This window comes from Bufo gargarizans, chromosome 2, assembly GCF_014858855.1.
Source record: "Bufo gargarizans isolate SCDJY-AF-19 chromosome 2, ASM1485885v1, whole genome shotgun sequence".
Classification (NCBI taxonomy): Eukaryota; Metazoa; Chordata; class Amphibia; order Anura; family Bufonidae; genus Bufo; species Bufo gargarizans.
The window spans coordinates 544,291,592-544,304,239 of NC_058081.1; the positions used below are offsets into that span (position 1 = coordinate 544,291,592).

General features: G+C 40.0%; 1 protein-coding gene across 3 annotated transcripts in view; it reads left to right on the top strand.

Moving 5' to 3' along the window:
- LOC122928574 (cytoplasmic phosphatidylinositol transfer protein 1-like) overlaps window positions 1-12,648 on the top strand; it is a 141,103-nt gene that overhangs the window by 14,987 nt on the left and 113,468 nt on the right. The window lies entirely within an intron of this gene.

A 12,648-nucleotide genomic window follows, 5' to 3' on the forward strand; every position in this document is an offset into this window, starting at 1 on the left:
TTAGTCATATTTTCCTTGTCAAGTTACAGAATGTTCCCTAAATCATCACCGACACAACACGTAATGCCCCCTGTAACTAACTGGTTTTCTATTTTATTAGAAAATATATACATAAAGAAGAAAAATTAATAGCGTAAAAAATTATGGAAATTTTTTAAAGAAGAATAGACGTTTATCATGTTGTTCACTGTACATATAAAAGAGGACCTGCCAACGCGCATGGCGGAAATCCTTGCTTCCCCAAGAAATAGCCATTTTTAGAATGTAGTTCATTGCAGTTCATTCTTATTCCTCCTGAAAATGTATGGTCAAATTGACAACTGGACAATGCAATTTGATTTCTTAATTGGGGGTGTCATATAGTCAGCACCGAGTAGATATTTCAAGGAGGAATAAGAAAGGAACGGAATGAAGAGTTCTGAGAAAAGATGCTCCAGAATTAGTATTCATGAGGAATGCAAGTGTTCACAAAAACAGACATGTCAGGAGAGGTGACGGGTCCGCTTTAAAGGAGTTATCCCATAAATTTTAAATAGTTTTTACTCACCTATTTGGAGGACTATCTTCCCTTTCTGTGGGTGCGTAGCAGCTCATCAAGCAGTTGCATCTGCACTGCACCTTCATATATAGCACCAGAGATACAGATGATATGCAGCGCCCCCACAGGAAAAGGTCTGCCAGAAGGATAAACAGCAGGGGGGCGCTACCAGAGAGCAAAATTTTAAAAAATATTGTATATTTTAATAATTCTTGATTTGCATAGTAATACTGTTTGTGGGATAATCTGCACCTCTGATGTAAACTGAAATCATCCTCCGAATACAACACTGCACAACGGCACATATACTGTACCAGGCAGTAATTTGCAAGTTGAGAATGTGCCAAGCTGCAAATCAATGGAACATGAAATCAAATGACTTGTGAAACTCCAGGCCAAGCGATCAACCGGCTCACAGTAGGAAACTTTACGACGAAAAAGTAGATTTGTCTTCCGTGTATTAACAGCTGCATTATTGGACTTCTAGCTAATGCATTTTATTAAAGAGCCCATGTCACTTCTCCTGATATTTAGTATTCCCCATACAGTAACAATTCTGGAGCATATTTCCTTAGCGCTCTGCATGCACCTGCCTTTTTGTTATTCCTCCTGGCCATGTATACATAAATTGGCATTACTAGTCCACTTGCCCCTACACTCTCCTGCTGCCCAATCAGTGCTATGTCTAAATATGTTGGCTTGTCAATTGCTTTCTACTTTTCCAGGAGGAATAACAGAAGTGCTCCTGCATAATTATTTGGGGGAATGCAAGAGGCATGTCAGGAGAACTGCCCAGTGTTTTTAATAATTCCAAATAATAAGTAATTTTCTAGGTACTTTCTGTATGAGCTACAAAGGCATATGTCTGGAACGTGAAGCTTTGCCACGCTGTCCAATAGCTCCACTAGAAAATAACCCAATAAAAAAAGTCTTTGCGTTCCCTCCATGAGTCATATTTTGACAGTTATCTAGCATTTCTACCGACTTCTTTGGTAATAAGAGGACATCTGGAAATCGTTTCTTTTTTTTGGCCAGACTAGAGTTTACCGTAATTTACTGTTATCTAGACTGTCACAGCGCTGAAGCCAAGCTGGTGATGCCTGTTTCATAGAAGGTCAGGACAATGGAGATGAATGTAGTGTTCTACAAACAGATGAGTTTTAGAAGAATCAATGTGACGATAAAACAGGGCACAGGCCGGTCATTCATTAGGGAGGAAATTATTAATATGATTGAGCCTTAGACTTTGTCGTATGATACGGCAACATTTATCACCAATTTATGGAAAAAATGCACAAAGTGGAGTTTTCCTGCCTGACAAAGGGTCGTGCCTTAGCAGAATGGGGAATGACTTTAAATGCAATAACTTGCACAAAAATGTTGGTTCAAAGTAAGGCAACCAATAGGTGGTACAAAGCAGGGGCGTAACCACCATAGTGGCAGACCATGCGACTGCTATGGGGCCCAGGGCAAGAGGGGGCCCAGTCTTAGTTGGGAGTATCTCCTCTTCTACTGTAGGTGAAAACTTGGTCAGGACTCTACCCTCTAAATGAAAAACTTTTAGCAAAATAGGCAGTAGAAAAATAACCCAAGGGTTATTGAAAGGGGTTTAAGCAGAAACCCTTCTGTCCTCTGTGGGGGGCCTGATCCTTGCTATGGGGCCCTTACTTCTCTATGTACGTCACTGGTACAAAGTAAGACAAAAGTGTCTAGCCAGGCACCAGATTTATCTTCAAGCATGAGCCACAGTGATACATTTGCTGCTTCTTTGTAAGGGAGTTTATCATGAGTGAAATTTTAAAGAGGTTTTCCAAGATATTTTAACTGATGACCTAACCTCAGGATAGGTCATCATCAGTATCTGATCAATGCTGCTCCGACACCCAGGACCTTCTCCAGTTAGCTGTTTGAGAAGACACTGGTGCTCGCAGTAGTACCATGGCCATCTCCATGCTCACTGAGCATAGCGCTGTATGTTGTATAGCGGCTGTGCCTCACCTAGGCCATGTGACCAATAAACGTGACTTCACATAGCATAGGCAAAGCTGCAATAAGGCTGCGGTGCTACTATGATCACCGGTTCCTTCTCAAACAGCTAATCATCAAGGGTCCTGGGTTTTGGACCCCATGAATCAGATACTGACGATCTATCCAGAGGATTAGTCATCAGTTAAAATATCTAGGAAAACCCCTTTAAAGTTAGTTTAGCAGGCATCTGTGTTGCTGTAATTTGCACCAAAATTATTAAATGGGCATGATCGTTGATGAATTTGGTGCATCTTTAGTCTGACACTTTTGTCTTGAGAAGTTTGAGATTTTTAGAAGCCAGAATTCTGGAGAGCAGGGCTTGATAAATCCCCCAAAATTCACACTATCTACATTTTAGACAAGATTAGTAAATCTAACTCAACGTTCCTCACCATTTTCTAGTGAAGCCATAGACAGAGTTAGGCTTCTAGTCTTTTTATAGCGTGTTAAATTCTGACTGTGGCACAGAATGCACGATCTGTAATAAAACAGATGAGCTGCAGGGAAGAATGTGGCATTACTATGGTCTCCACGCCTTGTGTGTTTTGGACAGTTATTTTTTTTTTACCTTGTCCAACATGAGGTTTTTTTAAGCAGAGAAGGTACATGGCTTGCTTAAAAAAAGGGTTGTGGTATAAATTTAGGAGGTTGGAGCTACATTTGTAGCCAGGTTTATCAATGCAAATTTTTGCAAAAAGTTGCCTAATAGCCACAAGTGTATTAGAGTCCCCAAGTGGCATACAAAATCCATAGGTATTTTGTGTAACAGCTTTAACAATTGATGCAACATTCTGTAAATGTGCCACAAACAAGGTCTTCAAACCAAGCAGAGACTTTAAAAAAAGTGCAAACATTTGAAGAGGGAAATGTATCAATATGCTACTTTTTGCTTTTTTTGTGTCTGCTTGTTTTGAAGCCATTTGAAGCTCTAAATCTGGCAAAAAGGTAGATCTGCCCATAAAACATCTGACCTCCCCTTAGTAAATGCAAACTGCTAGGCTTGGCACAAAACACCATAAAAATGAAGCGGATACACCAATTTTTCCTCAAATGTCTAGTTCACTAACTAAACTAGCAAAATCACACTTTTATGGCACAGCGTACTGAATACATTATCCTCCTTAAAGATGTACCAAATTTATCAGCCACCCTGATAAATCTGGTCCCACCAGTATCGGCTTCCTGGTCCTGCTTGACAAACAGGAAATGGGAGATTAGGAAGCATCAGCATGGGAGTGGCGGGGGGATTGGTTAAGATGAGTATATAAATATTTTTTAGTATTTTACACCATACAGAGCCATTTCAAATATGTTTTAAATGGATAAACAAACCCTTTAATATCATATTTTGATTATCTAGAACGATGTGTCTTCCTTAGTAACCCAGAATTTACTCTATAACTATTCACTAATATACTCTTTCCATGATTAAAATACCCAACATCCAAAAGGTTGCTTTTATACAAGTGTACATGCTCAGCGTTCCATGTGAATTAATACAAACTGCCTTCTTGTAACACTAAGGGAACATGCCCACACCGCGTATTACCTACAGATTTTTGGAGCGGAAAATACTCAGAATAAGGGTATGGCCACACGGTCAGATTTCTGCATACAGTTTTGGAAGCCAAAATTTAGAAGTGAATCGTAAAAGGAGAGAAAGTATAAAGGACAGATACGACTTCTCCTCTTTTTGGCTTTCAAAACTGCATCAGAAAACCTACACAGTGCAGAACTTTTCAGTACAGAAATTGACCTGTGATGCGGATTTTGAAATCCTTAATGTGTCACTGGTTTGTGTGGCTCTTTAAGGCAGATTTGGGGCAAATCTGTGTTAAAATCCATGACAAAATCTGCAAGTAACCTAAGAGGACATTTATGTGGATGTGGTGAGGACACGCAATACGGTCTGCACTAAAATCCACATGGAAAATCAGTATAGACTAAACTGTCTCGCGCATGTTGTCTAAATTTGCAATACAATACAGTCAGTTTCCAGCTCTATCAACAGCTCTTGGCACGGTAGAGATTTGGTTATCACATTTGGCAGCTTGTCTTTCCTGAATGACCAGGCTGGTATGAGCAATACTGCATAGTCTTTCTGAATAGTTACATTGTAACAGTACGGCACGTTCTTATCACAGTTTTTTATCTGTTTAAAGTTTACATGATTTTTATATATTATTAATTTTAACCCAAACGTAGAGGTAGAAAAAAACTTATGGTATATAGAAGATTTTTTTTTTCTGTCTGACCATGAGCAAATCCCAGTATCAACAAGTAATGGAGCTTGTCCATAAACAAGTATCCACTTGTCAGTAGGCAAGAGATCTGCCATATTGGATCAGTAGTGTCTCAAGTTTCCCAATTTGGATTTTATCCAAATCTGAATAGTTTCGGATTTGATTCGGACAAATTTCTCAGAACGCTGGCCAGAAGGCAGAGAAGAGTGCATCTGCCACCAAAAAGTTTGAAGAGGTTGTTTGGGCTTTTTCTATTGATGACCTATGATCAGGATAGGTCATCAATATCAGATTGGCTGGAGTCCAACACCCAGCACCCCTGCCAATCAGCTGTTTGAAAAAACCCAGACAATCCCTTTAATTTGTTGACCATGTTTCAAGTAAAACCTGACAGTGTGGTGTGTTATTACACAGGCTGTTACCAGCCACCATCCGTTTACCCATAGCCATATATGTCACTGTCACTTTATTCCCAGAATATCGGTATAAATTATCGGCTATCGGCCTGAAAGTTCACAAATTATCGGTATCGGCCCTAAAAAATCAATATCGGTCGATCCCTACTTAATACTGTCTTGGTGTTAAAGACCTTGAATGGGGTTGCATACAGTCCTAGAATAAATCAGTGTCATAATACAACTTTCCAGGTCAATATGAGCACTTTTGGTTTGGGTCAAACTTATTCATACCTGAATCAAATCTACCAACCGATTTGTTAAAATCAGACCCGAAATGAATTTAAGAAATTTGCTCATCTCTATTCGCTACTAATGACCAGAGCTAAATCAATTTATACAGATGTAACTTAAAGGGGTTATCTTGGAACTTGATATTGGTGGTGTATCCTGAGGATAGGTCATCAATATCAGATCGGCAGAGGTCAGACACCCATGACTCTACTGATCAGCTATCTGAAGAGGCCGCAGCATTCCATGAACACTTAGGCCTCTTTCTAGACCAGTGACCTCATCGTACATTGGTCACATGGCCTAGGCGCAACTCGGTCTCATTCAAGTGAATCGGGCAGACCTGCAATACCAAGCACAGCCGCTGTACGGGACTGGGCTTAGTTAGCTGTGAAGAGCCTATAGCACTTTCCATAGTTCTGGTGAGCATATTGTCCTCTTTAAACAACTGATCGATGGGCAGGCTGAGAGAAGGATCCCCACCTATCTGAGGATATCCTGAGGATAGGCCACCAATATCAAATTCCTGGATAAACACTTTAAGCTGGAATCATTCATAGTTTTTAGTAGGAATTTTGAAATACAGGGCACGTTTTATTTTTATTTTTTCTGCCGTACATTTTAAATGTAGGTGCATTTTTTTTTGGTTCTAGGGCACTTTTTAATGCAGCATCATACTGAAGCAATGGAGTTTTTTTTGCAGACACTTACAAGGCAAAGGAGAGAAAAATGTATGTTGTTTTTGTGGTAATTTTAGACAATTTTCAACAGTAAAATAAAGCCAAACCGATTTTTATGTGCAAAGGTGTCTTTAACGTGTTAAATACCCAGTTGCAGCAGGCCTTAAAAGGGTTGTCTAAGATTTTACTATTGATGGCCTATGCCCAAAACAGACCATCAGTATTTGACACCCAGCAAACCCGCGATCAGCTTTTCTGCAGTAGCTTTGGTGTCAGAAATCAGCACCAAAAGTACACACCTCCATCCACTGTGTAGTGGACAGATCTGGTCATTGAATGTGAACAGTGCTGCAATAACCAGCTCCAGCCACTATAGAATGGACAGAGCCGTGGAGTAAAGGTGCCAATTTCAGCAGACTGGAGATGATGCTGGGTTTCGGACTTCTTCTGATCAGGTATTGATGGACAATCCTGAGGTACAGACCATCAATAGTAGAATCTTGGGTAACCCCTTTAAATTGACATTTAACACAACAACCATTGAAAAGTTAAAGTTAAAGTTTACTGCAAATGTGCATTTAATGTGTTTAGTATTATCTAATGTGTATGGCCAGCTTTAGCATGCCCAACCTGGAGGTCCAAAGTTTAATTCCAAAAAAGACAATATTTGCATTCAAAGTACCATATATGCTCTTGCTGTGTTTTGCATGGTTTAACTCTGCAACTTAAAGGGGTATACCAGTAATTTGAAGTGATCCTATATCCTATATAGGATAGAGGATAACTACTAGATTGGTGAGGGTCTGACCCTAAAAATGAACAGAGCGGCAGGTCGAGCATGCATACTGGTGCTCCATCCATCTCTATGAGTCTGTTAGAAGATAGCCAAGTCCAGTGCTTGGCTGTTTCCAGCAGGTCCCATATAGAAGAAAGGAGCAGAAGAGGCCCCTGTGCGGTATGGGGCACCTGTTCTTGTGATCTGTGGGGGTCCGAGCACTAGGACGCCCACTGATCTGATAGTTATCCCCTATCCTGTTCATATGTTACAACTCCTGATGACCAACATACCACTTTAAGTTTTTGAAGTTTCTAATGTCAAAAATGGTTGTTTTTATGCCAAATTAGTATTATAAAAGCTCATTATTTCCACGGTGTACAGCGTTCTTCATTAGCTTTTTTTTTTATACAGCCAGATGTTACTTTAAGTACATTATTAAATTCACTACATACAAAGTGTTTTGGGGGCATTTTCCTGTTGAAGTTGAGCATTCTTAGCTGTTTTGAGTTTATTTCAAAGGTCAGCATGTTCCAGTTATATCATTTTTTTTTTTCTGCCATCTTTTGCCATAGACTTCTGTATAGACCTAAAAAATCGGCCAGAGAAAAAACTCTGCTTGCAGTGATATTTGTTCAGCCAAATCTCAGCACTGATGCAGGAAACAGACTGGATCCTCGCCTGCTTTCATTATAGCCAATGGGGCCTGGTGGTGCTCTAGCAGTTTTTAACTATTCCGGATGCGATGGACAGTTTAGCGCTAGCGTGAAACTAGCTTTACTTGACAGAAAGAAATGTGTAATGTCACAGCGGCTTACCTGACAGAGAGTTTCATGTCACAGCCTGAACCACTCTTGTGATATCCTGTATAAGAACAGTATATAAGTTCCTTGATGCTAACTCGATGACAGTGGTGGCCATCCTCATCCATGGCACCCTACAAAAACCCTTATCACAGCACCATTCCACCAGTAATTGGTGGAAAGGAGGTAGCATAGTCCCTTACATGTGGCCTAATAAAAATTAAGAACCACTCTTATTTTTAAGGTGGCAGTGCCCCTGTCCCCTTCCTTGCCTGCAGGGTTCCTGGGCCACATGTAACATGCATATTATCAAGGTATAAGTGTATATGATATGGGTTACAATAAGTGTAACAGACATAATGTACGAGGCCAAACATGCATATAACTGATAACGTCCCTCCAGAGTTTGGAGACTAATCAGTGTCTCTGTCCATAGACTATTTTAATCTACTTTCCATTGTAATCTATTCTTAGTGCAACCACCAAAATTATTCTGGGCATGACACATGGTAACAAATGTGTCCCCTTCAATCACATTAGATATTTTGATTCTCTGTAATGTTTGGTTGAAATTAGTTTTCATTTTTTTTTAAACTTTTCCACATTGCACTCACTCACTTTAATGGTGGTCTGTGTGACACTGTCAATTATGGGATAAGACATGGCGTTCAGTGATCTCATATTCCAACTGTTCCTTAATTCCCAGTGAGGTGTTTTCCAGTGATTTACATTGTAGGATCAGAAAGGCAAATGTTCTGTCTGAAATTATGGCTTCCACTATTCAATTCACTTACGCCCACCCCCTGAAGCTGGTGTTTTGCTGTGGTACATTACTTTTCTATTGCTAAAGGACTGGCTGGAAACAGACTTTCAGTGTCAGCTTGCGCTTTGAAGTCTACTTAGCACTTGAGTTGAGCACGGCTGGAAGCCATCAGCTTTACATATTTATAAAGATAATCGTCTGTTCTTATTGCTCGTCTATGCAAAGCTGAACATGAAAAAATATGCCATGCTATTTTCAATGGTTAGAATCCAAAACAGCAAAAAGGTTACCGAAAGAGAACAAGCAGAGAACATTTCACATTGTGTTTTCATGGTTGAGTAGACTAAACAGTTAATCAGAATCACTACAGGTTACTCACACCTTCAAAAGAATTCTGAAGAAACGCCAGAAAACATGCTAAGTGTCTAAAACAGAAATGCCAAAACATTACAGTTTTATATACTGATGGCCTAGGCTCAGGATAGGCCATAAATATCTGGATTGCAGGGATCCAGCTACACAGCTCCATCCATTGTCAGAGATGCTCCTATACACTTCTGTGTCCACATGGATGGAGCTGTAGGTCCAGAGCCAAAGCTACTGAAGAACAGTGGATTGGTAAGAGGTTGCAGGAGGTCAGACCCTCACCAATCACATATTCAGGGCCTATAATGTGTATGGGCCATCAATATAAAAGGAATCGGAAAACCGTTTTAAACGTTAGTTTACTGTAGGAAGACATTACAGTAAGCAGGCAAGAGTTGTAAACTACAAGACAAGAAATGTCGAACCTTAGATGGATGCAGTAGCAATAACAAAATGAGGTGAAGTGAAAACACAAACAGTGCGGTAACCAGGCAGGCCAGGAACAAAGAGGGAAGGCTCAGCAAAGCCAAGTGCGTAACTGTGAGGTACCAGAGTAACTGTGGAGTAGACACATTCAGTTTGTAGCTATGGAGCAGCAAATGTCATTTTGTTACTTAGCCTAACTGGAAGGTAGACATAACTGGTACCAAAATGCAAGATGGAAGCAAGACACGGGTTGGTAACTGGTAGCAAGATGCAGGCTGGTAGTAGTATACAGTGGTAGGAATATAATCCACTGGTAATGTAGGAAATTAGACAAATGATACCAAGCGTCAAAACTAGGAGACTAGGAACTAGTGATGGGAGGCAGAATCCACAAGGACACAGAGCCAGGTAGGACAGGAACCAGGAGCTATACTGTGGAGAACATATACTGTGGAGAACATATACTGTGGAGAACATATACTGTGGAGAACATATACTGTGGAGAACATATTAATCTACAATTAGTCACTGCCATAGCAAACAAGGCTTAAACAGCAGAGTTAATCACAATGGATAGAATTATGTTGCATTACAATTAAATCTAATCTCAGAAAAGTGTTAACCATAGCTTTGCATGATGTGGTGGAGAAGTTTAGGCATGACAGAGTGCCACAGAGTTGGATTGCAGCCAGAATAGCAGAGTTGAATTCTTAGAGCAGACCCCAACAAGCCACCTGGGTCAAGAAGTATGCAGCCAGCGGAGGAGTAGCAGAACAGTTTGTGACATATATACTGAATAGCATTTACTTTATATGCAACAGTTTAAAATGTGGACAAAACATATATAAAATAAAACATGGATAATGTCTAGAATTAAAATTGGAGACTGGAAAAAAAAAAAAGGTAGTTCACAGTGAAGCAATTTGGGACGTTTGTTTGTGAGTCACAACATTCCATTTAATGCCATATTGCATTACATGAGACAGAAGCAATTGAACCTATATAGACATGTAGCACTTGTTTAAACTAGTGGGAGGGTAATGGTTCCAACAGCTCCAATAAATGAAATAGACAGTTCTGCTTGCGCTTAGCTAATCGCCATTTTCTCTGAGAAGCTGACTGACAGGCACGGTGCAACTCCCAAATGTCATTTTGAGCTTGACGTAAGGAACAATACACAGATATACACACAAACGCTGATGGTGGGAGCAGCATAGTGGGTGCTCCTAGCACCCACTGGTTTTATTTTGCATGGATATTTTGTACATGTTGGCATATAAATGAACCATTTAAAAGAAATAGATGGACATTGAGTTCTTAATTACCTTGCACAATTTTATTTATGTCAATGCATAAGGTTGATAGAAAAACATAAATTAAAGAAAGCAATAGAAAGAAAACTGTCATTGGAGTATCACCATTTGTCAATTTCAGTTATCAAATTTCTAATTTGTTCTACCACAGCAAACACTAAAGCTCTGACCAATCAATGGCTATTAAGTGGTCATCTCATGGATAGTAAGTAGAGATAAGCGAACCCAAACTGCAAAGTTTGGGTTTGTACCAAACTTTGCGAGTTCAGGTACCCGTCCCTGAACCCAGACTTTTTCAGTGAAGTCTGGCTTCAGGTTCAGTGTTTGGGTGGTTTTATTATTTTCCATTATAACATGGTTATATTGGAAGATAATAGCATTTTTTAAGACAGAATGCAAAACAATATGGCCATTTAGGAATTGCGTCACGCGGTGACTTCATTACGCACTTTGCAGGTCCTTTGGCAGGTCCTGTTCAGTGAAGATAGAAGAAGGTGCTGCAGCACAATCAAGTGGATGAAGTGAGTTGTTAAAATAGGGTTCGGGTTCAAGTTCGGTTCCCAAACCCGAACTTTGACCTGAAGTTCGGTCGAACTCGGTGAACCCGAACTTCCACGGGTTCCCTCATCCCTAATAGTAAATAAATCATCAACACAGGATAAAGACCATTGTATGGTGGACACCTCAATGTAAGACAGCCGCTGGAGTGCTGCCTATATTTCTAGTATTGGATTTTTCTGATGACTGATGGTAGAGTGATCTCATAAACCTGGTGCAGACATGCTATAGACTTAGGGGTAAATGTACTAAGACTGGCATTTCATTTGCAAGTCTAAGAATCAAAGCACAGTAGAGTAAGATGCTCCAAATGTATTCAAGGGGTTTTTCAGGTGTATAGTATTGATGATGTGTCCTTAGGATAGGACCTCAATATCTGATCAGTGTGTGTCCGACCACAGATCAGCTGTCTCTGGTGAGTGCTCCTGACTCTTCACAGCATACCAAGCACAGCGTTGTATAAGGTACAGTGGCTGTGCTTTATATTACAGTCCAGCCCCATTCACTTAATTGGGACTAGAGATGAACAAATCAAATCCCGCTAAGTGGAATTCGATCCGAATTTCAAGATAAATTTGATTCACCTTGAAGCGGAATTTCCTCGTGATTCGTGTCAGCGAATCAATTTAACCTGAAATAGTGTAAAAAACAAAAAATTAAACTTACCTCCTCCATTTCTTGTCATAAGACTATGAAACCAATAGAAGACGCTGTTTATGAGTCATGAACAGCGCCATTTATTGGTTTCATAGTCTTATGACAAGAATATTAGTGTAGCCCTTTGCATGGGAAATTCACAATAAAAATTCACGATTAGAATATTCCCAATCTACACTACTTATGAACTGCGCCATCTATTGGATTCATAGTCATATGACAAGACTATTACTCTTTTTATAAGACTATGAATTTTCCATGCAAATGTTTTTCAGCTGAAAAACAAGGCAGATTCTGCTCATTTGCATGTCTTTCCCATATGCCCATGTTTATGCAAATGAGTTTTTACATTACAAAACGGTATAGAAAGGTTATTGAATATTATGTTAGGACAATCAGTCCACCCAAGCCATCCAACAGATGTGAAGCAACTTTGAGGCAGATGAGAGCTGGTTTGGAATGTCTCATAAGGCACAAGGCTGCCATTGTAAGGTATGCTGACTATTATCTGTCTCATGGATAGATTGATGGCTTCCACATACCTGGCTTTTGGCATATAGCCTTTGTGTGGTTGTCTATTGTATGTCATAGATAATAGGAGTCCAAGACGCATCCAGCCATCCTTTTAATACTAGTTCAAAACCATTTTGATGGGGTTTCCATCAATTTCTAACCTTTTTTTTGTGAACCAGACACCCTCTCTTTTTCAGAGCAGGGGGTGCCTGGTTTGATGTTCGGGTCTCCCATTGACTTTCATCATATTAAATTGCACTCGAGCACCCGCAGTATTTGGCCGAGCACTCCAATGTGCC